The 26,488-nt window shown below is 45.6% G+C and overlaps 1 long non-coding RNA gene across 1 annotated transcript; it reads left to right on the top strand.

Annotated features, from left to right (window-relative positions):
- Positions 1-4,602: 4,602 nt before the first annotated feature.
- Positions 4,603-26,413, top strand: LOC114854385 (uncharacterized). The gene is made up of 4 exons (XR_003785769.3): positions 4,603-4,770; positions 23,810-23,928; positions 25,623-25,795; positions 26,148-26,413. It is a non-coding gene; the product is annotated as an uncharacterized LOC114854385 (long non-coding RNA).
- The last annotated feature ends 75 nt before the right edge of the window (positions 26,414-26,488 follow it).

A 26,488-nucleotide genomic window follows, 5' to 3' on the forward strand; every position in this document is an offset into this window, starting at 1 on the left:
TCTTTAATGAGGTTTGGATTTGTTGCTGGTGGATGTTTCTTACTCGAGAGCGATGCGGACGCTGCGCTGCATCTGGAGACGGGGTCGCGGGGTATTTTTTTCCCCACATGTACCAAACAAACGATGATATCTCATATCTTTGCGTGCGCAGCACTTCTGTGCAGCCGCACAAAGAGAGAGAGAGAGAGAGAGAGAGAATAGTAGCTGTTTTCATTTGCGTGTGCACACTTTGCAGGCACTGGGCAGACTTGATGGGTTCATGCTAAAGTAATCAGCCCCAGTATCCACTTGTGCCAAGGAATAAGCCTGGGAAATTCACCAAAATGTGGCAACAGCTTGGGAACAGATTGATGCAGAAGGGTGAAAAAGGCTGAGAGAGAGTGTCTGTGTGTGCCGAAACTGGTGTGTGTGTGCGTACGCGCTCTCAGAGCTAATTCCAAGGCAAACAAGAGGAAGCTTCTTCTTAGTAACTCAGCTCTGGTGTGCTCTGATGGTATGTCTCCAGTGGGGTCCAGCATAGCCGCTTCAATTATATGGAGGCTTGGTCATCAAATCCTGGATAGAACAGAGAGTTGGTGCATTGTGAGGGATGTGATGTCGGACATTTGTGATTAGTATTAATTATTATTTCTGCCAATCCTGATGTTTTGAATTCGATCCCTTATGTGGAAGTTGACGCTGTAGCTGTAAAGTTGTAGATCAAAGCCTATTTTAGCCATATCTTATCAAACACACTGCAGGTAATGGGACAGTGAAGAGTGACCACGATGGAGCTACTCCCCGTGTATCATCCCACAAGTATTTACCAGGACGGAAGTGCTCGGTGGGACTGTGCTGGCAGGCTGCGGGCTGTGTTTGCGTGGAGCCCACCGAGGTTAATTTAACTGCTGTTTCCTGGGTGACACTTTCAGTCTGCGACAGGCCGGCGAGGGCTCGGTGCTCGCGGCGCTTTCCATCACACCCCACCGACCTGCAGTTGGGTCCAGTTCAGGTGTTGCTCGGCGCAGGCCGTGCCCCGAGGGCCCCGGTGACCTTCTTTCCGCGAACAGTTATTTTTGCATTTATCACTGACACCGTGGTCACAACAAGTATCACATAAAGGTCAGACGTTCAAGTGATCTGATACTAATGATGTTCGTTTAATCCGGACGGATGCCGTTGGTCGATGCACATATTTAAGCCCGTATTCGCGGCGGATGCTCAGGTTGCCATGGCGAGGTCTGACCATACTGATGCTGCAGCCTGTGTCTCCGCGCTGCCCCAAGCGTAAACGCGACCACAGGCTGGCGTACAGTATGTCACTCCGTGCGCCGTGCTGGAGACTGACGCGGGGGCTCGCCCTCGCAGATAGCCGGCTGTTGCCCTAAAAGTGCAGCACATTTGCCGCACGGCCCCGGGACAGAGAATCAGGGACAGCAGAGGACAATGAAGTGCGCGGCTGAGCGTTCCCCTGGCGTCGGCGCTCGCCTTTAACAAACAAGCAGTGATTTAGCTGATGTCTAGTCGCTGTGCAAACAAAGCGTGGTAATTTGCTCCATTGGATATGCTACAGTGAAGGTTTGGAGAGATTATTTATGCAAGCTAGTGTTTCCTCTCTCATTAGGTCAGCTATGCGCTTGAATAGTGCATCTCAGCTGAGGGAATCCAAACATTAGATTAGATGTAATTGAGAGAAATGAAGCCGTGCTTCAAGCGGTTAAGCCTTTTGCATTAAAGTGTGCACAGAAATGCTCTTTGTTAATCTCCGATCAAGTGGGATATTACCTCTCATCAAGAGCTTAGCGAGCGCTCATTAAGGCATTACACCGTAAACGCCCGAATAATTACGAGTTCCATTTCGCCCTGCGATAAAAGCACGCAGTTTAGCAAACAGCGGCGCGGCGTCGGCGCGGATGAACTCCGGCGTTCTGCAGGAGCATGACAAATGCGGAGTGACGTTACACATGTCAGTTTTTAATCCTGAACACACTCCTCACCCTCCTGGTCATACGGTACATATGTCAGGCATAGGGACAACAGCCTCCTGCCAATGTCTCATACCAGGCTGAATCTGTTTGAATCAGACTCATGCATGAATGGACGTTTGCGCTTGCAGACTCTGTTGCACAACGCGGCGCTCTGATGATGTTATCATGACATCCCCCCCCCACCCCACAGACACACACATACACTCCGGTGGCTCTTTATTAGCGTTGACCAACTGGCCTTTGTCGCCACACAGCCTGTATTGTGAGTCTGCATGTTAGGAGAAGGTGCGACACTGACAGAGTTAGTCCGTTGTCCCAGATGTGGTGAATGAAATTACACCGGCCGTCACGTGACCGCGTTTCACAGAGACAACGAAATCAGTGGTGGAAGCGGGTGCTGTTGTGTGCACGTGTGTGTGTGTTTGTGTGCAAATGTATTAACACAAGGTATCACATCCGCTGAGATCTGTTTGTTTTTTTATTATTTGACAAGTGCTCCTGCATGCATGCCTGCGTGTGTGTGTGTGTATGTGTGTGTGTGTGTGTGTGTGTGTGTGTGTGTGTGTGTGTGTGTGTGTGTGTGTGTGTGTGTGTGTGTGTGTGTGTGTGTGTGTGTGTGTGTGTGTGTGTGTGTGTGTGTGTGTGTGTGTGTGTGTGTCATAAAGGCCAGTGACAACTGAAGAAGACTGTATTTGTAGAGGAACAGCATGGCTGCAGAGAGGAGTGGAGATCCTGAGGGAGGCCTAATGGTTCCACTCCTTCCTGCACAGAGATAAAGACTCATAATAAGCGTGTATGCTCACCATCTGGCCCTGTGCATGTGGCCCTTATGGAGGCGAAAGCAGCGCAATCTGTAAACGATCAGGAGCCATGGCGCTCCCCCCAGAGAGGCCGCCATGCAATCAAGGTGACAGATGGCAGCAGCACTGCTGTGGCCTCATGGAGGAGATCAAAATCACCTTCAATAAACTCTGACTGGAATGGGCACAGGCCCCTCGAAAAGTCAGTTTGTCAGTCAAACTGTGGCAGCTTGCTGAAACAGGGCGAGCACACAGCGGCCCATCCGTCCACCGCCTGATTTCCATATTTTCCGTCTGACTGAGCCTGAACTGTGATCTTTCTCCAGTTGTCCTCTCGACTCGTGCCGGCGTGGGCGAGCTGGCTGCCAGCACTAGCAATGCTACTGGGGGGAAATTGAGAACACGCTGCTGCTAATGTGGGGCAATAGGAGCGGATGGTGATGGAGGGACATTGAATAACTGGTACTGACTGGTATTTTGCTTTTGATATGACAGGACGCCCACAATTTGTCCCACAAAGTTACATTTTACACACATTTGTATTATTGTACGAACTTTACATTTCTTGGGAGCTCATGCTCATTTCCTTGATATTTTTTGTCTTAACATCTGGTGGAGCAGCATGGTTCGGCCTCCGCACTGTGTCTGTATCGCAGTGTTTGTGTCCTGAGCATGGAGACAGAAATGCTTGGGAATGCTATTTCACACATCCCCTTCATCTGATGCGCAGCTTCTGTCAGTGATGTGAGAAAAACAGCCTGACTCTCCAAGCTTTTTTTTGCACCAGTGCAAAAGTTCAAAATTGAAACGCCATCTGTTCAATAAAACTAATCTAGGCGGGGAGAGCGGCTTCCAAGGCTGCCCTGATTGGATGCGTTTCTTGTCTTTGAACTGTGCCACAAGGTTTAGAATCAACTCCGGATGCGATGATCATTTGCAAAACCAAATTTATGCTGGGCAAGAACAAGCCCAGTCAAAATGTTTCCACAAGTTATAAACAATTAGATTTTTTATATCTGTGCATTAAGTCCTGCTTTTATGTTATTAACTCCTCTGCGGACACTTTTATTGTACATTGTATATCTGATCTCAGCCTCTTGGCCGACTTCACTCCTTAGTTGTAATAAAATGAGAGGCTGTAACTACTTCTAGAGAAAATCAATTCTCTTCTCTTCTATTCCACTGCAGCCCTCGAGCACTCAGTTAATTACAACACTTCTTTGATTAATTGGACAAGTTCCATTGTAGTCTCTCTTCACCTCCCATGTTTTATAGAGGTTCTGTTCTACTCTTAATCATCCACTTTTACACATTTTTACAAATGTTAAATATGTGCACTTTACCTAATAATTACGTCAATTACACTAATTAGTACCACAAGCTGAACAGAGAACAGTAAAGTGGGCTTTTAGGTTTCATATCTGAGGCGAGGTGTCGTTTTGACTCCAGTCTTAAATCTGGGACAAGTGGCTGCAGAGCTGTGCTTCCAGGGCACCGGGGGCTCAGGTCAGCCAGTTAAGGTTAGAATAATAGTACTTAAAAATTCAGGGAAATTGAATTGGTTTTGCCTGGACATTATATCAACTGGATAATGAGGAATGACTGCACAAGCACTTAGTAAACCACTGCTTTAGTTCAACGTCATTCTGAGTCGAGGGAAAATATTTTATTCAGCCCCAAATGTAGATTTTATTCATAACAATACGTTGGTAAATGCTCAATATAATATAATATATTTTCTAAGTTTAACTTTAGATAAACATAAAATCACGTGACTCGGTCTGGAGGACGGTCTTCTCTCGCGGGTGTTTTGATTGGCTGCTGGTGGGCGGGGCTTGACGTTTAACCCGTAGGTGTGTCGCCTGCTCGTTTACCGCGGGTCACCTCACGTTTTTTTTCCGTCCCTCCATCTTTGTTGGGAAACTTTTACGTTTACCTGAAAGTGTCGAATTCCCGGGTCCGTCGCCGGATCGAGCTCCATTTGGCGCAACGACATGTTACAGGTAAACTGCTCACAGTCTGTCCCGTCGACTTTAACGTCAGTTCATCGGGTGAATGTTTCCACCATTAGCTATTTTGGCTGTGAAAGAGGCTTCCTGTTAAAAACATACAGTACAGAGATTTAAGTAATTAAGGGTAAAGTCACACACATCCTGTAGTTTTAATTGGAAAACAGTCAAATCCTTTAAAGCTATTACCGGATAAATGCTGCTGTAGACGTGAATGTTGACTAACTTGCACTTTGTACCACATATAAAAGACAACGTTTCCTGTGGTACAGTGGTAATAAGATCCTTGGTTTTTTTTTAGATTTTTGGTTGTTTCTGATTATTCAGCCTTGTGATGCTACTCTGTTAAACTTACAGTACACGTCTCAAAACAAGGCCATTAATGTGAGTGAGCCAGGAAAATGGTCTAGTGAGACCCTTCACCACTATAAGCACAAAATAGTTTGATAAAAGTATATAAAGCTGTTTTTATTTGGACTTTTAGAGTTTATCGGTATGTTTTTGAGCCAGATTACTAGACTTGACCCATGAGCGTCTTTAACCTTGTTATAATCTACCAGGGAAAAGGGGGAAAATGATGATGGCAAGTTCAAATCCAGTTGAACCCCGATACTGAATGTTCCCTGTAAGCTGTAATGAGGGAAATGTGCAGAAGGACAATTAGGTTGATCCTGAGTGGAAATCTTGGCTTTGGGGTCTTATACTGTATGATTGGATTAAATCTCACTGATTCATGAGTGAGCTCACACACTTCCAATTGCTTTGTCAGATGAGGATTTTAATTTGAGCCTCACCTGATGGATGCTGGTAATTTATGCTGATTGGAAATAAAGCATCATATTTTCCTTCATCGCCCCTCCTCCACCCATCGGAACAGAAGACGGGCTTTTTCCTTCCAGAAGGGTATAAGCGGAGCGGTTGATTAGTTGTAATGTGACTGCGCTACCCCACAGGCCTAAATTTATGTCCTGGTTTTGAACTGTGGCTGCGTGTGCTGTATACATCAGGTTTGTTAATGAAATTTGTCGCCAGGAGGGAGCCGGCGGCCGCGGTCGTTCAGCACCTTGACACGTAATTGTGTGAAATCTAACCTTTCAAACTCGAAGTCAGCGCTGCTTTAATTTAATTGTTATTCAGGGTATCTTAACAGAAAATATTGTGTTGCTCCTTTCGTGGATTATCACTTGGAAAACGAAGAACTGCTGACTCCTGCGGAGTTTTATTCCGTCGCAGTGAATGAAAGCTGTTGAGGTGCCCGTCGTGTGTCTGTACAGTATGTGCGCTCAGTGCTGCTCTGCAGGAGCATGTGTGCTGCCGCCGTGGCCTCCCTGTCCCATCTGAGCGCGTGAGTGACGGGTGTCAGGCTTGTCATAGCGTCCCGGGCTGCTGTGGGTGGAGATGAAGGTGGTGGAGGAGAGGAACAGCGAGGCAGTCTGTCATTTCATTCAGGCTTCTCTCTCCCTGACACGCGTCCTCAACCCCGTATTGTCTATTAGCATCAGCAGATGACTGACAAAGGCCTTGCTCAGATGCAGACAGGTCCACATCAGGACTGTGTGTCTCTTAACGGGTAAAATAATGTCAAGCCCTCACTTTGCTTTGATCAGCATGTAGCGATGAGGCTGCTATCGGGGGCTCATCGCTGCCTGCTGCCCCCTCACTCGCCGACCGACTCGACTCTGACCCTCGGAACGCGGTCTCCTTTCCAAAAACGCGATTTCACAAATGGGAAAACAGCATCTGCTTTCCTGCAGCTTTGCATATGGCAGCCGTAGATGCTCGTATGAAGTGGAGCAGGTAAGCGGGGTAGGGGGTTGGCCCTTGGGAACCCTAAACAGAGGGCCTGACCCTGGGGACTCTGCTGTGCCGCTCGGCACCGAGGGGCCAGATGAACCTGCATACGAAATGAGGCCACGTAGCCCAGAGAGATTAGGACCATGACCATGAAAATCCCAGTTCGCTGTATGTTGGAAAAGGCGTTTTGGTACTTTCTCATTGTGTCTTTTGATATTTTGTTGAAATTTCATATCATCTTTGCCCAAGAATGGATATAATAAACTAAAACAGAAAAGATTCTTTAGTTTTATTTTTTGGAAGGTCTTGGCTGTGGTCCGTTCAGGCGTGGTCCTGTTCTCGTCCTCCTCCCTCTGGTCTCACCTGGCGGTGTTCATGGTGATCACTGTTACAGAATGTCCCTGTGGAGCCAGGAACCCCGTTTACAGCTCTTTTGATGTCCGTTCCCCTCAGTCGACTCTAATTTCCACCTCCCGATCTTGACCCACATTTGTGCCTGCTCCGGACGAGCACATCTATTAAACGGCAAACGAGTGGATGGGTCCGAGCGAATGTTGGCAGACGAATAGTGTCAACCCAGGCTTTTAACCTTCATGCGAGCCTTTCCTCGTGCAGATGTGCATGTGCGCACACGCATAATTTACGTATCGGCTATTAGCTGGTAAATCATTACCAATATCCGCCTGTAGGCACCCCAGATTAGGAATGTGTAATGATTGCTAATTGCCTTGTTAGTATGAAAACAAAGCGTTTTTTTTTCCTTTCCTGGGCTGAAGGGCTAAATTACCAGGAAACAAACAAGTGGAGGGGAACATGTGAATAAGGATGTTTTTACATGAGCATCTGTGAGTACAGCTGCCGCTCGCTCTGACCATCCTGCCTTCTTCTCTGTTTCTTTCAGGCTCAAACAAGCACAGCCAAACAAGGCAGCAGCCTCGTGTGCCTGTTTTGGGCTAGTGTTAATGTCTACATTGTTTCTTGGTAATAAGTTAAAGGCCATATCCATCCTATCATGTCCCCCCTCACAGTATATCTGTTCAGTTTTGAGTTCACGTTTGTTAGATCACCTGTATGTCTCCGTTGGATCATAATGGCGGTACTGAATCTCCTATTATTCCTGAGGCAGGATGCTTCAAAAGACGCACCTGTCTGTCTTTTACTCAGTCTCCTCCCCGTGGAGACGAGCATCTCTGCAGTCACCTGCCCCCACAGGAGCCAGAATAAGATGCAGGGCCCCTTTGTCCCAATCAGCTCTCCCTATCAGGCTAAATGCTCTCTGGAGAGGGGGCTTATTACATGACACGATCCTCCGAGTAGATAAATGGCCGTCCATGTTACGAGCCGGACCCCACTCATAGAGGGGGGTGCGCAGACAGACAGCTCGGGGCCCAAGAGATGAAAGCAGCCCACAGCCTTACTGACGTTTTAATCAAAACCAGTTAGCAGTGAATGGGTCTGTTTGCAGGCAGGGATGCAGAGACGCGCTTCAACGTTGCCGGTCGGAAATATGCAAGAATTGAAATGCAGAGCTTTCTGACATATAATTTACGTCCTGTCAAAGGCCTGTAGATCACGAGTGCTTTTTGTGGCTCCCATCTCCAGGAGACACACACACACACACACACACACACACACACACACACACACACACACACACACACACACACACACACACACACACCTTTACCAGCTTCCTCCACCTGTTTGAAGTGCCCTATTTGTGCCCTATGTGACCATTGCTGAGCATCATGAAGGAAACATTTGTTCATGCTTCTGTTTGAAAAGATTTGTGTAGAATTAATGCTGTTTTTATGGCACTTAGAATAATGTGTATATGTAAACCTACTGGTGTCGCTGTTTTTTTACGTTGTTACCTGAGTTTACCTCTGTCACATTCTGCAGGATTAGAATTATAGAGTATAATGTCAATCTCAAACATTTGCCTTTGTTAAATTATTCGTTTTGCATTTGAGAATGCAGCAGCAAACTGTCTTCCACATTCAGGACTGATTATTAAACACACTCGACTGAGTTTAAAGTTATTGTCACAGGCGTTTCACTAGACATGAACACGTAGTGTCACCGATTTCATGCTCTTAACTTAGCTTTTAATGATACTGTGGAGAGGGGAAAAAAAGCATTAAAATAATCATAAAATATAAAATGATAATGGGAGGAGGGAACGAGATAAAAGGCTCTTCTCCCCAGCCGCTCGTACATTAAGTTGATCATCTTAAGCTCAGAGTTGCAGGTAGGTGGTGACAGCTGCTTAATTTGGTTTAGTCACCGGGGTGACTTAATCCTGTAACAGGCCCCAGCGACGGCAGCCTCACAGACGGCTGAGAGACAGAACGGCACTCTGGTTGCCCGTTTGGAGATGCAGCAAGAGAAACCAAGGTCACTTTAATTTACTGCCAAATTACAGTTTAAACGCTAGTACTAATCACTCACTCTTGTGGTAGCAAGATGCTACTATCTGTCACGTTAATTTAGGGCCCGGGGGGAAATGGCCGCCTGCACCTCTGGCTCACAGTAGGATCTGTGCATCCCTGTTTTCATTAGCACCGCATGCAACCACTGTCCCAGGTTGAACCCACGTCTGAGGGCGATCTCAAGTTTGGATGAATCAGAACTATTTTTCTTATTTTTTTGTGGCTGTTGATGCTTTTTGTTGTGGACTCCATTGTGCGTAGCTGGATGTTGTAGACACTAGGTGAGTTCCCGACCACAGGACATTTATTCAAGCCAATCTCCACCCCATTACAGTTACTGCCCATCTGCCACTGCTGCCACTCGGAGCCCTCCTAAAGGTTACTCATTTACATGTGGGGTGTGGGCTCGTCCACTGATAACAGTGCTTCAATCAATCAGTGCTTCGTGATTAGTGCCATGTAAAATCCCAGCAGTTGGATAAAAAACTGCTCGCTCCTTTTCAGATGAGCTTCTGACTTTCTACACTAACAAATGGGAAACAACTAAACAGCAAAGTGGGGAAAAATCATTATATCTCTGATGAAATATGATGAGGTGCTTGAAATTGATTTATTGTAGTGATCGTTAGCCATATGGCACAGACCGCTTCCCCCACCTAACATTCAAAAGTCTGTGATTACAGGGCTAGGTCAGCCTAACCTTTACTACCACACAAATAAATCTTGGTCTAATCAAAAGCACAAATAAAAATGCATTCTTATCAAGATACAGCGAACAGTTGTAGAAATATTACTATTCATTACAAATCAGACTCTGTGGAGCCTTGAGGAGTCGTAAAGTTGGGCTTGACGAAGTCTTGGTGTTGGTGTCGTGTGGTCTTTTACTGCATCCACAGTAGATTTTCTTTTTTTAACCAAACTGGAGAAAATGTCGCTAACAGGCTTCTTTATAGTTTCCTTCTCACTCGGGCTGAATGGACAACCTGACACCACTTTTAATGAAGTAATTTTTGGCCTTGTCGTAGACTGTAATGTTATCGCTAATGTGCCCTCTTGAGTCTTTGTACCACTATTCCATTGTACAAGTAATTATATGGAAGCTTCTTCCTTGAGGAAGAAATATTCTATTTGTAATTATTTGCATGTGCCCTGCCAGCATTTACATTATGATCTCGGGTTCATAATAATTGCCTAGTCTTCCTATTGGCTCAGGGCAATGTTGTATTAGATTGTCCAATGTCCAACACTGTTTCCTGACACAAACTTGATGTGTCACCGTGATTGGCGTGGAAGAGATGACATGACAGAGCTGGTTTTGGGAGACTGACAGATAGTTGGCAGGTTAAGGCTCCCCTGTTGGGCGCTGCACTGCCTCAGGACAGTCACCTGTCAACTCAGGTGAAGGCTCGTCATAGCTGATGACCAGGAGCGCCAGAGTGGATATAATGGGATGAGCAGACTGACACGGACGTAGTGCAGCACTGCCTTTGTCTGTGGGCGAAGGAGTAGACCTTGCTTCAGTCAAGTGTGCCGCCATGCTGAATAACGAGTATAAAGAGTGGGAGCGCTGAGAGTGATGTGCTGGCATTTATGTGGGACACACACGGTTGATCAAGGCGTGTTCAGGATCATGATGGCAAGTGTTGTTCATCTAAATGGAATATTGTGTTAGACGCTCCCTTGATCTATATGTAATGTCTGTTATGGGTGAATATTTTACTATTTTAGCTTAGTGAATATTTTTTTTATTACTCAAATTGTCCACTTTTTAAAGTTTGAAGCATAGAGTTCTTTCCAGACTTCATCATGAAGAAACTCAACTGGCAGACGAGAGCTTTGAGCGTGGATGCGCATATCTGTGTTTCTTTTTCTTCTTTTTTTTTTTTTGTGAACTGGGATTTGGGGGCACTGGGGTGTGTCGACCCAATCACTGTTGCCATTTTTGTCGGGTTTTCTTAAAAGAACGTCCTGCCAGGCACGGGGGGAGCATGTGTCCATCAAAGTCAGGCCGATATGAGGCGTGAGGGCTGAGGCCTGCTCCGGAGATGGAAGGGTGGGACTGACTCAGAGCAGCTCAGGAATCGGCATGTCACCATCAGCGCAGCGCTCTGCCACGGCGCATCAGTACATGCAGACGAATAGAAAGGCTTCAAACGACTGGATCACATTTGGAGGCGTTATGGAGCAGTGGGCGATGAGCAGGAAAAATGTTAACTAAAGCGCTGCATGCAGCGTCACGGGTACAAGATGATAACCTTATGTTTTGAATTAATATGTGGATTTTAAAGGCCGACCGAGACCTTGTTTTGATCTTGTCTTTGTTTAAACATGGGCAAATGGGAGGAGATGCTAAAGTACATAAGTGGCCTGCTGTACAGTTCACCTTTACCTCAGAGGAGCATTTAATTAGTCTGCTGTCAAAAAAGCATCTCCATAATTAAAGATGCCTCTGTAAGAGGCAACAACATAAAACCTTGAAGCTTCAGCCCTTCAAAATAAAATAATGGCCTCCTCAAGCCTGCATGGAGAATTTATTTGATGTTTTATTTAGCGTGTTGTTTTTCTCCCCTCATTGCTGGACCAACTGGGGGCATCTTAATTCTCTAAATGACTTTTTAAGTAGTGCCTCTGCTCTGCATGACCCTGCTGAGTGACAGGCCATTCTAATCCTTTTCCACGTGGGGAAACAGCCTTTATTGCAGCCTCTGGTCAGTTTATTTTGCCCGAGCCCTGAACATACGGCATTTAACACTCTCATAATTAAGTAGCCGAAGCCAAAGTGCTCTGCCATCCGTCGGCGCTGATTGACAGATTAGCGGGGGGGACAGTGGAAGTCCTGCTAGCATTGTAGGCGTAGCCATAAAATTTATTGCAGCAGCTGCGGATGGACCTGCAGACATTTTATGCTCTAATCTGTGTAATAATGCTTCATCTTTTATCATATAGCACATGAATGTTTCTGACAGTGACGCGTACTGGGAAGTCCTGACAGTTTTCCCGCTTGCCGTTTATCCTGGTTGCTTCCAGCCAACTGGGTAAAGGATACTCTGCTGGTTTCCCCACCCAAACTCTAGGTCCCATCTGCTCACAGAAAGGCACAACATTTGTCAAAGTAGACTGGATAATGGCTTTGGCATCCTTATTATAATCTCAGCATAATCTTCATTTGTCCACTTTTGGCATCGGGACACTTCTGGGTTTGGGAAATCGGTCAGGACTCTTAACTGTCCTATTTTTTATTTATTTATTTATTTTATTTTTTCTCTCCATTAGCTCAAATCTAGGCACAAAAGCTTATTCCATTCCAATTTAAAATACAATTCTCTGTTTTGGAAGAGCTGTTGGTGATTTCCATTCTATTGTGATTATCATGAATACAATCTAGTAGAAATACTGTACCTGCTGTTAATAGAGTCAAATCAATCTCTGCATTCTTACTAGAACAATTACAGTTACGTTTAGCAAAAAGTAAAATGATCATACAGGCACTTGAACATCTCTCAGAATAATAAAATGCGCGCTGAACAGACCTGATCTCTTTTGCTGTGCGTGTAAAGACAATAAAGGGACAAACCTCATGTCATTCCCGTTCTCCATTAAGGTTGTGACTCTCGGTTGACTACTGCTCCCCCTGTATGTGGGTCACACACACCGTTCCCAGCTGTGCAGCCCAGTCAGCTGTGCCTTTTGCCATGCCCGCCAACATCTGCTCCACAAAAACAATATCCAGCTTTTAGCACTCAAATGGAGGTTACACCATATGCCAGCAAGCCACTTAGTTTCTGCCAGGGGAGCTGGGGCCTGGCTGTACTCATCGAGGTAACAGCGAAGGAGAGCAGAGCAACTCTTCCTCTCTCTCTATTATTTTTTATTTGTAAATCATTTTTCCTTTCTTCCTTGTAATTGTATCCCTTCCATTCTTTTGCATTTGCTCCTCCCTGCTCCCTCTTGTCCTGTTTTCTCTGCAGCTCCGCACCCCGGCCATCCATGTGTGCCAGTGTGCATCTGCTCAAGGTGCTTTGGCAGCATCACCTTTTGAATATTAATGTCCCACCTAAACGGCAGTTTGTCTGCAAGGTCTGCCACAAGGTCTGCAGAAGTACATGTTCACACTCTCATGCTGGACAGCCATTCGCTGCAATAATATTACTGTTTAGACTAAACTTTGCAGACGGACGTAATTGTTTTGAACATTTTCTCACTTCTACTTTTTGAGCTTCGGAAGACTGATTGCACGAAATGTCATTTAGCCGTTTTAGACCAATTAAGGGTGAAAATCTGGTCGTATGGACTGAAGTGCTGCTCGCTATGCTGAGAGGTGATAATGGATTTTTAATTAAATATGGGAACCAAAGGTCCCAAAATAGAGCTTACAGCTAACCAAGCAGCAGCCATTCGGTGACTGTACAGACAAGGTCCATTATTGTCTCTCTGGCCTTGAGTATCATCTTGCTCCTCGGTCCGACCACTGTCCGGTCCCTGCTGGCTGCCACAACAGCTCCTTGGTGTTTAGAAAACACGAGCAGTGAAGAACCCTGAGGGTTGAATGAGACGATGCAGGGTATGAGTGAGAGTGGGTTGTCTTTAGTGTGTTAATTTGTTGATTGTAACTTCACATCTGATCCCTTTTTAAAACCTCCAAATCGATAAAGTGTAATGTATCTTTTTTTAAGTCTCCACAGGGAGTATTTTATTCATAATGTGCCAGTTCTTGTCCTTGTTCAGGCCTCAGGGGTTGGAGGGTAGGCGAATGCGGACAGAAGCGCGTGCTGGAGGGGTGGATCCACTGAGACGCTCTGGGCCGGCGGGTCGGGGCCGCCTCGTGCAGGTCACGGTTTCACTGGAGGGTTTTAATTTGGGTGCGTGTGACGGCCATAGTGAGAGAAGACAGAAATCACCTTGACAGGGCTTGCACTGTATATCATCCCAGGAGCTGGTGCCACTGTTGAATGCTGATTGGAGTCTGCAGGGAGTTTAATTACTGTCTGCTTAGTTGCTGTTTGCATCTTAAATTTCACAGTAGCAGTTTATTTATCGGAGTTAAGTGTGCAGTTCCTTTTAAAAAGATGGAAAGCAGTCCTGTTTTGGCTGGAGAAAAGTTTGAGTATCATCTCGTTACCAGCTGGTTGAGCTTAAGCTTACAACACCATTAAAAACCTAACCAAAAAGCAACGCTGGCAGCGGCAATGTATTTTTACAGTGGAAAGATAATTTTGTTTGTAACATAGCAACACACTGACTTATTTTCCAAGTTGTTTATACCCACCTCTAGCTTGTGTTTATTTAATTCGATTGCTATTTTTTGCCCAGATTCACACATTTGTCACATTTCTTTGATCAGATCACATCCGTCTCGGAGTCACTGCTTGTGTCGTGGAAATGCCAGTGCTTTTGGCGACGGCGGCAGATTCCTGTCAGTGTCTATCTTTGAACACCTCCCACATCGTGTTCTGAGGAAGTGATTGCTATGTGCTGCCAAGGGGGTGCAGTCCAACAACAAATGGCACCGGAGGGGGGGGCTGGAGCCGGATGGGGCCCGGGTCCTCTCCTCCACAGACGGTGCTCTCCCCACTAGTAAGGAAAACTAATGCTTGAAGTCATTGTGCCGCTGTATTGATATTATGCACTTCCTTGGACAGTCAGAGGAGGGCAGTGATTAAGTGGATAAAACAAGGCTTCATACTTAATGCCGTGTGTGTGTCTGCACGCTCATAGGTGTCGTGTGTATCCTTGTTTACATTCTGTGATCTGTGTGGGTCTCTAAAGGTCAATAAGGATGTCGTGTTTGCTGTTATCTGCGGTGGGTAATATGCTGCTGGGTGTCTCTGTTGTGTTATACATTACAGTAAGTAACTCAGACAAAGTAGCACAGAAATTATGGTAATGATGACAATGATTATGTTAATTTGACTTTACCAGTCCGTTGAAATGAGGCTGAGCTCACATTATTATTAAAACGATCACAACATGTTACATCACATGATGATTAATATATGGTTGCAGTCGTTATATGATGCAATCGTTTTAAAATATTAGAAAAGGCCAAAATTTTACAAATTTTTTAAAACGGAATTATTTGACTTTTTTATACATTATTAGCAGGAGATTATATTTTAAACCTCAGTTTAGATGTAGTGACTCACTTTTTTGAGCTTTTGAACCGTTGTGCGTCTGAACGATGGGAGTGGGACTTGAACAAATGCGTTCCGTCAGCCACCACATCTGGGTGTGATGCATCACGGGGATCTGTCAAAAAACTCTGATGCTGATCGGCGTGAAAAGGCTCGACAAGGATGTAATATTGAACGTCCAGATGGTTTCCAAGCAGAGACAGATGTGCGGTGGCTTGGCGTTATTTTTAATTCATATCTGCTCAGCCGTCCTCCCTGCATTGTTAGAGCCCGTCTCAGGGCACTGCGAGATGTGCGCCTAATTTAATATGGGGGAACAAACAAACTAAGTTTAGTCAGTGTCACTGTGGCTGGCACTCCAGCTAATCCGAGGGAGCAGTATTGTGTATGATATAGTGCAACATGGTGAATGCTTTATCCTACAATTGGAAATGACTTTTTGGGGTGTGTTGCCAAGAGCTTGATGATGATGCTCTGAAGCCCAGTATGGTTCACGCCTCGCTGCTTCAAGGCAAGCGCTAAGCTCTTTTTACCAATATGACACGCACCATTATTGTGGTTGACTTGGTCCCGTACCTATTTATGTCTTCTTTAATCACTTTTTGCTTGTTTATGCTTTAACACGAAGAATGTGATAGTTAACCTATTTGTCGACTTACATTGTTTACATTTGTAAGACATCTTGTGCTGGAGCTTCTAGTATACAGGCTCAAACAATTTAAGGGATGAGTAATGGGGTCCCTCTGCGCAGGACAGTGAGCCCTCCCTCTCTCTGCTCCCTGGTTCAGTCGCATGCATCTAAAAGTGAGGAGGGAGGAAAGATTCAGAGCATCTGAGTCGCCTTAATGCATACAGTACATGTGTTGCGTCCTACGATGCGCGTCATAATTCAATTACTAGGCATTTAATGGCGAAGGATATTATTTTCACTGTATGGAGTTTTATTGCCAGTATTTATCCGATGATGAACTTTCTCTCCTTGGAGGATAGTTGGCTTCCAAAATTCAATGCATCTGCTTTTCAGAAACAACTGACAAATGTATGTTAATGTGTTGGCAGGATTTAAAAAGTGAAATGAGGCGGCCCATCTTTTCAGATCAGTCATGTGTCACAGAGCCAGAGCATCCTCTCTTTCCTCTCTCCTCCATGGGACCACGATGACCTCAATAATTAAGGGACAATTTTAAAATGCATTTCTAATTTTCTACCAGACTGAAAAGCTTTATAATGGAATAGCTGACAAAAACCCTCCCCTTGAATAGGGGTGACTCCTGGGCTTCCACTAAACTGGTCATGAATGCACAAACCATCTGTTTTTCTGGCCGTTTGTCAGTGTGAGCGTGGCGGAGGCAGCTGTCGGAGTGGCCCCGGTTTGAATGATGGAGCACACAACCTTTGTTTCGCTCTGCGGTGGCTTTGTGAGCCCTGGCTCATCCCGCTCATGCTGCCCCGCGCTGGAATAAGGCAGGAGACTGGTTCTGTCGGCCCACCAGTCCCCACCAAGTTGCCAGGCAGAGCAGGGTGGCGGCGATGAGAGGGAGCTTGAGGAAATGGAAATGAACGGCGCAAATGAATGAGCGGGAAGGAGAGATGAGGAGCGGACAGAAGGGGTGCGGGGGAGAGGGCGACGGGGAAAGGAAGGTGTGCGGCCGGTGAGCGCATTGTGTTGCTGAATGAGGATCTGGGGCATTGTGTGCCGGCCAATCTGTAGCTCAGTGGGTGAGGTTGTCAGAAGCCAGAGCCAAGGATGAGGGCCAGAGGGCCGAGCGAGAGGTGAGAGCAGCCAGCAGGGCTGAGGTGCTGCTGGAACATGGAAGAATGGAGGCGCAACGTGACGGCACAAATGTTGGCCGCTAGAGGTAAAACACATAGAAGGAATGAGGCGCGTCCCGTGCGTTCCGGACAAATCCCAGCTCGAATCAAGTATAATAAAGTGTAAAATGTGTAGGTTTAAAAATAAGGTGGCGTTTATTAGAAGGGAGCTCCCATGGACACTTTCGTCCCCTGTGCCCAATAGGATTTTACTTTACTTTAACGCTGACAATGACTGTTGTCAGTGGTAGCTTGACCTAATTGTATACATTCTCCTGCTTGATGCACTTGACCGGACTGTGATTTGTAGGCTGCCGGGTCAGTGCATGCGTGTGAGACACAGTGCATGTGTCAAGACACTGGAACAACATATGCCAACGATACGACTGGGCCGATCGACGCGAGGAGACGGCGTTTCCATCAGCAGCAGCTGCGTCGCGGCTCGTATTCCGCTCACCTCGTGAAACTTCTAGCCGTCGTCAGTCACACGGTTAATGGAAAGGAGCCGCCTGGAGGCTGCAAAGTAAATGTTGGCCCCGCTCGTGTGATGCCCTACAGCTGAATGGACCCGGAGCTGATGGGGTGTGTTCTTTGTGTCACAATGCAAAGCTGCCCTCACATGATTTGCTGTTTTTGTGTGCATCTCTTTTTGATGCCGTGAATAGTCTAATGAAGTGATATGCGTTACTCGGTGCAGTTTATTTATATTTGTAACAGCAGATGGATAGTTAGGACGTTTTCTAGGCATGGCAGGCAATGTAGGGCTTTTTTGTTTTATTAACACTTTGGCAAACAGTAGCTGATATATTTAAAAGTCCTGCACGGTTATGCTTTATGTTGCGTTTCAGTCGGTCGTCTGTGTGGACGTGGAAATAAAAGCCCTTTTTTTAATCTATTTATAACCTCAGTGCTTGTAGTGGCTGTGGGCTGGTAGAGCTTATGGTGGTAACGCAGAGCTTAGCAGGAGGCAGTTGTGTTCTCTCACACGCCAGTCTGAGCACGGCGTTTTTCTGTAGCCCCAGGGCGTGCGATCGGCCGGGCCGGGCCCGGCGCTGGCGCTGCCCGAGCCCGGCCCCTCCCCATCTGTGTGTCACGAGTCAGCTCTCGTTAGGGCTGACGACTCTCTGATGTGGACAAATTGTCACTGAGGGGGGACCTGGAGAGGAGCGGGCGACCGGCGACTTCCACGTGCGTGCAGAGGAGGAGCCCCCAGACGCGGTGGAGGCTCATCCTGAAGCCTGACGCTTGCAGTGAGGTGTGGACCGGCTCTGGGGTTTCATCCAACTCGTCTGGGACTCTGCCTGGGTGCTAAGCAGCCAGGAGGTCTGCTTATGTAGGTGTGTTCTGTGCAAGACAGTGAGAGCAAACACATCGAAACTGTAATTCTGTAAACTACAACTAAAACATGCATGTATTAGCCTGTAGTAGGGTTTTTTATGGATTTCTAAATAGATGCTGGCTCCTGTCTGGTGCAGATTCTCGCCTCATTTGTGCAGAGTCAAACCTCAAATCGGCCGCCAGCCGCCTATTCATAATCTCAAACTTTTGTCCCCCCGCTCGCCCACAATGGGCAGCGCGCTGACAGAGTGGCCCCTCCTTTGATGGTTAACGGGCCAAGAGAGCCGGCGTCAATGCCGCGCGCTGGCGAAGCATATGGAGCTCTAAATAAAATTCAGATCAAGCACAATGATCGCTGCGCTCTGCTTTGTGTCAGGGTGACGTGGAGGAAGAAAGGGGGCGGAGTGGAAAGTTGGATCCCCCATAATGAGATGGCAGCGCACGAGCAAATGAATGTATGAATCTGTAATGCGGCAGGGGTTTAAATGAAGGGGGGGGGGGAACTTGAGCGGCCGCGTTACTGTGAGGGACGGACTCTTCAGGCTCCGTCGGCTCCAACGGGGCCTCATCGTCCAGCCCGGGTTTTGCTTCATATCAATGCCGCTGACAGTTGACAGATTTTCCGAGCTCGCGGCCTTTGTTAGCGACTGATGACCTGAAAGGGCTCGGGTGGTAGGGCAATGACTGGGACGTTTAAAGCTAATAAATAAAGCCTGAAAACGCCGCTGTGGACGCTTCATTTGTGGTAGTGAAGGGAGCGTGGGGACTTTTTTTTTTTTCCTCCTCTCTCTCTTTTTTCACACTTACAGGATCCGCAGCCTTTGAAGGACTTGTGAGGCCGAAGGCGTCCCATTGCTCAATCAAACAGATTAAGTCAGTCAGACAAGCGGCGATCTGTCCTATTCAATATAGTTACTTTTGTCATGCTGGATCTCACAGGGCCTCATATGCATAACACCAACACATGGACATGCTGCCGTTTTATTACACTGAGCAGATGATTTTACATTCTTATTTTTTTTTGCTTCTTTCTATGGTTTCTGGAGACTGTTTTAACGCGTTCATGGTTAGGTGCCGTTTGAGTCTGTATAAACCTTTCGTATTCCCTGGATCTGCAAAATGTTGCCATGCACTTCCAAAGTGTGGGCGACCCAATAATGAGGACATCTGTTTTCATATGGTCCTTGACACACAGCACCAGAAATTTGATGTCATCCTGTCCAAACCGGTGCATGGCTGGCAGACAGCGTGGCGTCCTGTGATTGGTTCTGACAGGCTAGTGACAGCTCTGGAGGTGAGGAGGGCGCACGACAAAGGGCAAGCAGGGGAAGAGGGGGGACTGGCAGCCGGCTGTGGGTCCGCCCCCACCCACATTCACACCTACCACAGCATTATATAGGCTACATAACTATCAGTTTTATTATGCTTTTGATGCCAAGGGCCTGCAGTGGGGCCATGTTAGTAAATGTACCAGCCACTGTGGTTTGAGGCTATTACGTTATATAGACTTACTTAAAGATGGCCACTTGCCATTATGAAAATCGGGGTTGCTATGGCTCAGTGTGAGCCAATGAAGCCTCTTTGACATTGGAGCGTACAACAGATTTTTGGCAGCGATGTCCCTTTATCGTCCGGGAGACGAGGAGATGATAAAAAGGAATCCTCTGTTTAACACAAGTGATATTTATTAGAGCTGCTAATGGGAAAAGGGCCCCGTTTAACACGCTGACTTGTTATTTGCGGGGCACGTTGACTACATCAGTAGTTTGTGTCTGCGTCGGGCGTGCGAGGCAAATTGGATGGCTGTTTTCTCCTCATGTGGCCAGTCTCCAGTGTGACCTTGCATTAGTGCATATGCTCACAGCAGGGTCACTGGTTGAGGGCATGATCTGTCAGCCTTTGTTTGTGAAAAGCAGACAGCACGAGCCTGTAAGATAACATATTTCATACAATTAGTGGCCTGCTGCACTGCATTAGAAAACAGAAAAAGTGCAGTAAACAAGTGTTTTTCTTTCTGCTGTGCGTATCGATGGGCAGAGCTGGATAGATAACAATGCATTATTGTCATTATACATGAATTTTAATTGGTTTTGATAAGTTGTTTGTTTTTTTCTAATACATTTAAAAATAAGAAGCCTGTTTTTTATCGTATTGGGCTGGAAAAGGTGATGACATCCTCCAATCAGTTTCAATGTGGTTGCATAGATTTTGGGGTCAGTATACTTCCTGGATGAGTTGCGATGTTCAGATGATTGAGAGGGTTTTGATATGATCGCGCTGGAGATGACAGTCGGCCAACGAGCGCTTGCTGACAGTCGCTCTATAGGGCTTGGTAACCAGCCTTTTTCCTGGGAGGTGTTTACTGTCACTGCGTGTTGTGGATGCCTGGCAGCAGTATTTCTCCAGGCTGTCAATCTCCACAGACACTAACCTGCCATGTTAGATTTGACCTCCACGGGGGAGATTACTGTCTCCAAGCTTTAGAGGCATCCTTCATCTTTCCCTCAGCTCGGTGGGGATACCTGAGAGACTAGATGGAGTCGCACGCAACGATCACATCACCAAGATTAGACTACATTTAAAAGTACTTTTAAAGCTGAGTTTCTTTTGATCACAAATAAAGCAGCAATTGTCTGAGTTGTGCGTTATATGTAAATGTACCCAATAAAACCCTCCTATATTGTGTGGTGTGGGTTCTGGGATTATTAGTTGCATTGTGGCTCTCATGATGAACAGAGCTGAGTTTTGGATGGGAACACTGGCTGCGATTTTGAGGCAGTATGTGTGTGGGAGGTCTAGAAATGCCTGTTAATTAATGGTGTTACATGATTACTCTCAGCACAACCAGTATAGGGTCCAGACTGAATTAGCCATCGCTAGGTAGTATTTATCCTTTGTATGAAATTCTTTTGTTTTGTTTATGTTTGCGCAAGGTAATAATTGTATGTAATGATGACACATAATATAAAAGCTGACGAATGTTGTGCAGGTTAACATTGTAAGTCTGTGTGTGGGATTTCTATTCTTAAGGACATTTTAAAGACTGGAGCAATATCTAGATGTCGCTTATTCACTGATGGACGGTTTCCTGACAGACGTGATTGGCCACTAAGTGAACGTGTGTAAACAAAGACAATATATATATATATATATATATATATATATATATATATATGAAAACATGTCTAAAATAGTTTGTAATGCGGCGTGAGGTCATTTCTGTGCCCGTAATTTAATACATTTAATTACATTTTGATATGCATGTCTGTTTTTTTCACTAAGCCAAACATGGTTATATTTATATTCTGCTTTGTTGTAATTGCATTAGTACTGCCAAGTGTATTTTACAGGTCCTCTCACTGTTTAGCTCTTTTTGTTTCTTTTTTCTATATTTCTATATATATATATATATATATATATATATATATATATATATATATATATATATATATATATATATATATATATATATATATATATATATATATATATATATATATATATATATATATATATATATATATATATATATATAGAGGCACTGACATCCATCACATACCGCTGAGAAGATCAATACCCCTCATTGGCTGGGTGCTAAATATGAAGCTGCCACCAGCTCTGCATAAACCTGACAAACCCTGGACGTATCAGATTTAGACATACTTTCCAAGATGTCATCAATTAAATCCTCCTCCTCCAGATTTCTGTCGAGTCCTCCTGACGCCGAACCCCTCTGATTTCTCCCTGGCCAGCAGCCAGCGGATGTCATGGAATAATTGCATGTCAAAGCTTTTGTAATGTTTGATTATTGGATTGTGGGATATTCTCCTTAAGCCGTTTCTGAGCATCTTGAGTGCCTAGTAAAGACACAGCTGTCCAATCAGCGGCTAGTGTGACATGTAGTAATGTTGTTGGAGAAGGTCCACCGCATAAAACTTTACAGCTTCCTCTATTCTTACCGTGAACGGACCAGTGCACTGAGAACGGCTGGTTATACAGTCACATAAAACCTCCGGTTATGGCCTGTGTTCTGTTTAGCCCCTGACATAAATGTGCTGTTGCTTCTTGGTGGGTTTCTGATCATGAAAATTATAATATGGAACAGAGATTAGAATGAAATTATCGTGGCTGGAAGGCATTTACCCACTGTGCTGAGACACACCACACAGGGTGAGGGGAGGGGGGGAACCCCTGGTCCCCAAGAATAATGATAATACATTAGACTGTGAGCACGCTGGTATTATTGCTGTACATTATGTATGTTCCATTTATACTACCTCACACAGCCCAAGCGCTGCTGACGGATAGGTCATTACTCCCCGCATCGATGAGCACTTATCAGGCCCCACTGCTGTTTATGGCCAGAATGAAGAGCACTTGTCAGTCAAGGTCACTGCTTTGTGTGTCCTCTTTAATAGTTCCTTCTTCACAGTTGTTGAACTTCGTGTGTCTGCCCGGGCCGGGGCTGATCCCTCCTCTGAGCAGCGCTAGAGACGGCCCGCCCGCCTCAGCCGAGGGAGTCGGCGCTTTTGTGTGTGCAGAGACGACCCCGCTTCCTGCGTCAGTGGTTCCTGTGCGAGCAGACGTTGAGCAGTGTTGTTTTCCTCTTATGTGCTCCGAAGCGAACGGGAGACTGAGGCTGAACTCGCTCCGTTTGTCCTGGGGTTTTTTACAAAGCTGCAGAAAAGAGCTGCTCTCTCTCTCTCTCTGTGTGTGTGTGTGTGTGTGTGTGTGTGTGTGTGTGTGTGTGTGTGTGTGTGTGTGTGTGTGTGTGTGTGTGTGTGTGTGTGTGTGTGTGTGTGTGTGTGTGTGTGTGTGTGTGTGTGTGTGTGTGTGTGTGTGTGTGTGTGTGTGTGTGTGTGTGTGTGTGTGTGTGTGTGTTATACGATAAGTTCGGGTGACAGGATCCTAAGAGCTTGCTCTAACTGGAGGGCCAATGGTAATGCATGGCTGGTTGCATTACACCAGCTAGTGGTGAAATCAGAGGGGCCCACGGTGCAGTTCAGCCTCGCCTCTGGGACAAAAACAGATTTTGGTTGCCTCAGATTCTTGTGGCCTCGAGCCTCTAATATTTGTCATTGCTGCACAAGTCATATGTATCTTATAGCAGTGTGGACCTGTACAAGCAACGACACACACGCTGTTGTTTATTCATGCGTCTTACTGTAGCTTAAAAGGCCTCGCCCATGGTGACTGACTGTCCATATTATTTTACGTTAAGCTCTTATTACGTTTTTTCATTGCTTTGCTCTTCAACTCGACCCTCTGCCTTATTTTGACACTGCTGTCCTGAAACTGATGATTGACACGCTTCGTTTAATGGTCATCCAATTTTTTTTTTCCTGAAATTCACCCGAGATAATTTACACTGCCTGCACCTTCCCAGCCCGTCTCGGCCGTCCTAACTCTGGGCTGTAAAAATGAACAGTTTCCGTTTCCCCCGTTTTGACGCAATGCTGACAGGAGTCACTTTGATATACTTGGGAGTATTAAATTTCGATCCGTCCTGTTTCTTTCCCTCCCGAGGCTTCATCTTTGCAGACATCGGGAGCTGTCGGCGCCCTGTGATGTGGGTGACACTCAGCCGTCATGACAGGTGCTGGACAGCAAACGCACTCCTAGGCAAGCTGGTCATATTTCTTCAGGTAAAAGCTCAAATGTGTAAAGGAATCCTCATAAATTCATCAGTTTTATGTGTTTCTTCATGAATCTGTCTTAAACATGTTTACAACTTTACCAAATGTTCAGAAATCCTCTGACAGACAAAGGATTCAAACATATCTATTAATAATTTTGGCTTTAGTTACGATTCATGAATATTAAAAGATTAATGAATAGGGCCAGTTTTACCACCTGTCATCTGAGTAACACAGTGTTTTATCAGGAGAATCAGCAGAGTTAAAATGAGTAAAACATTTTACAAATGCACGCACAAATGTTTCACACAAAAACGTAGTCTCACTCTTGATGTAAATTAATTTGGCCTAAAATGAAAAATAATTCTGCTCATGAGCATGTTAAGAATTTAAACCTTTACAAGTAAACAATCTAACCGTGCAGGGTTTGTTGCAGTGCGTTGTGGGATGTAGACTTCGCGGTGCACCGTGGGAGCCCACGGGGTGTGTGTTCACAGCGTTTCCTGGATTAGACACCTTGGTATGGCCTGTGGAGAGATGTTCATAGTCCGCTGTTCACACAATCTGCCTGCTACAGCTGAGCTGCCCTTTGCCAACAGGCCTGGAGACAGGACAGACAGATTTAGATCCACATGTCGCAGCTCGCGTTTGGAGATGCCCCTATAGACGAGGGCCATTATTAAGACAAAGACCAATATTTAAACAAATTAATGATGCGCAGTTTATCACTGTCTCCTGTATGTAACAGTTTTTCAGGTTGTAGTAACGGGTGAGTGACTTATATCACTTAAGCTGGTGTTTGTACCCAATTTATACAGTAGGTGCCTTGACTTTAATGAACATTAAGACTAAGTTAATGAGTTTTATTACCTATTGTATATTGGTTTCCTGAATAACCCGTGCTTTGGCTCATAATGGCACGGTACTACAGCTTACTCGGCTTATTGTTTCTCTCGCTCCCCCTCAGACACACACAAACATGTTGACATGCTCATCTGTCACTAGGAAAACCGTCACAGGCTGTGGCCTTGGCACAAAGACATCCACTGAGCTGAGTGACAGTGCTTGGAGCCAAGATGCACCCAGTCAAAATGTTAAAAATTTCAAATGCCAGAAAAGACAAGTGCAGGCGTTGATTTGAGGAGAAATGATGTTGAAGCAGCGGCATCACAGCAGATGTATATTACAGCGATGCATGTTTCTCTGCATGAAGTCACAGCTTTATGAAAATGTCTGAAAGAAGGGACTCAATTTATAATTTAAAACAAAAAAATTATTGCACATTTCCGAACATACAATTTTTCAACTACTACATGGTTACTGCGATTTCTTCCTTCCTCTACAAATGGCTGCTGTAACGCAGCGTTAATAGCCCCACGTGTGCAGGGTGTGGTCAGGAAGGATTGTTTACTCCTAAGCAGGAACTGGAAGTAGGCATTATTATCATTATTTTGCATCTGCATTCGTTCAAGAAACAGCTGTTGAATTTTGAGCTAGATTTAAAGTGGCAGAGCCTGGAGTTGTTCTTGTTCGTTCAGCTAACTTGGCTCTGACATGATGGCTTCTGGCAGAGTTTTGTGCTGAACTCAACATCTGTGACAACTGTCAGCACCGCTGACCAGTGCCCCTGCACCCCCCGTGTCTTTTTCTCTTGTGTTTACATTTTTCTCTTTGTCCATCCTCCATCTTTCCCTGCCTTCCAGGATTGCCCGGTTTTGGGGATAAAGACCGACACGGAATGAGTGGGAAAAACTGGGACCTCGATGCTGCCGGATCACTTTCTCCTGCCAGCACCCATCTCCGTCAGTGCCACATCAGCTGGTCCCAAGGTTACAGGGTCACCTGAACATCTGGCCCCTCCGCCATGTTCTCTGAGGTCAGTGGGTAGCATCTGTTTATAGACGCCGCCACAACAAGGATCATGCCGAGGAAACCACACAAAATGCTTTTATTAGACATAAATGTTGACGTCTGCATGCAATCTGTGAATTTTGTGAAAGCTTTGACAAAACAAAAAATTGAGTGGAGTTTTAGTCAAAATCAGACCATAAAAACTAGTGCACAATGTTTTTGGGATCTGTTGGCAATTTAATAGTATGTTTTAATGTCACAATTATAGTTTTGCTGCTATTTACAAAAATTAAACTTGCATTGTGTTTCCACATCTCTTTAAACTGCAGATCTTTTTAATCCTCACACCCCCAATGTCCCCGTGTCTTCTAATGCAGGTGTTGCTTGGTGTATCCCAACAGCAAAAATCACTGATCTATGTGGGTGGCGCCGGTCTGTGGGCCAGATGATTCGGTGGCAGGCACCTGTTCCTTTGTCTGTTCCCGGTGAAGTTCGAGCAGCAGCCGGTGTTGTGATGTCAGTGGCTCTTGGGGGTCAAGACAGGAATTTTTGAGCAGTGTGAGCTGGCACTGTGACCGAACAGATGTTGCAATCATAAAAAAAATACACAGTCTCTAAATAAAAGATGGCGAATGAAAGCAGGGCTGGAGGCCTTCATTTTGAGTCTCCCTCATGGCCAATCGCTGTAGTTTGCCGCGACTTTGAGCGCCACTGATTG

The sequence above is a fragment of the Betta splendens genome, chromosome 4 (genome assembly GCF_900634795.4).
Source record: "Betta splendens chromosome 4, fBetSpl5.4, whole genome shotgun sequence".
Lineage (NCBI taxonomy): Eukaryota > Metazoa > Chordata > Actinopteri > Anabantiformes > Osphronemidae > Betta > Betta splendens.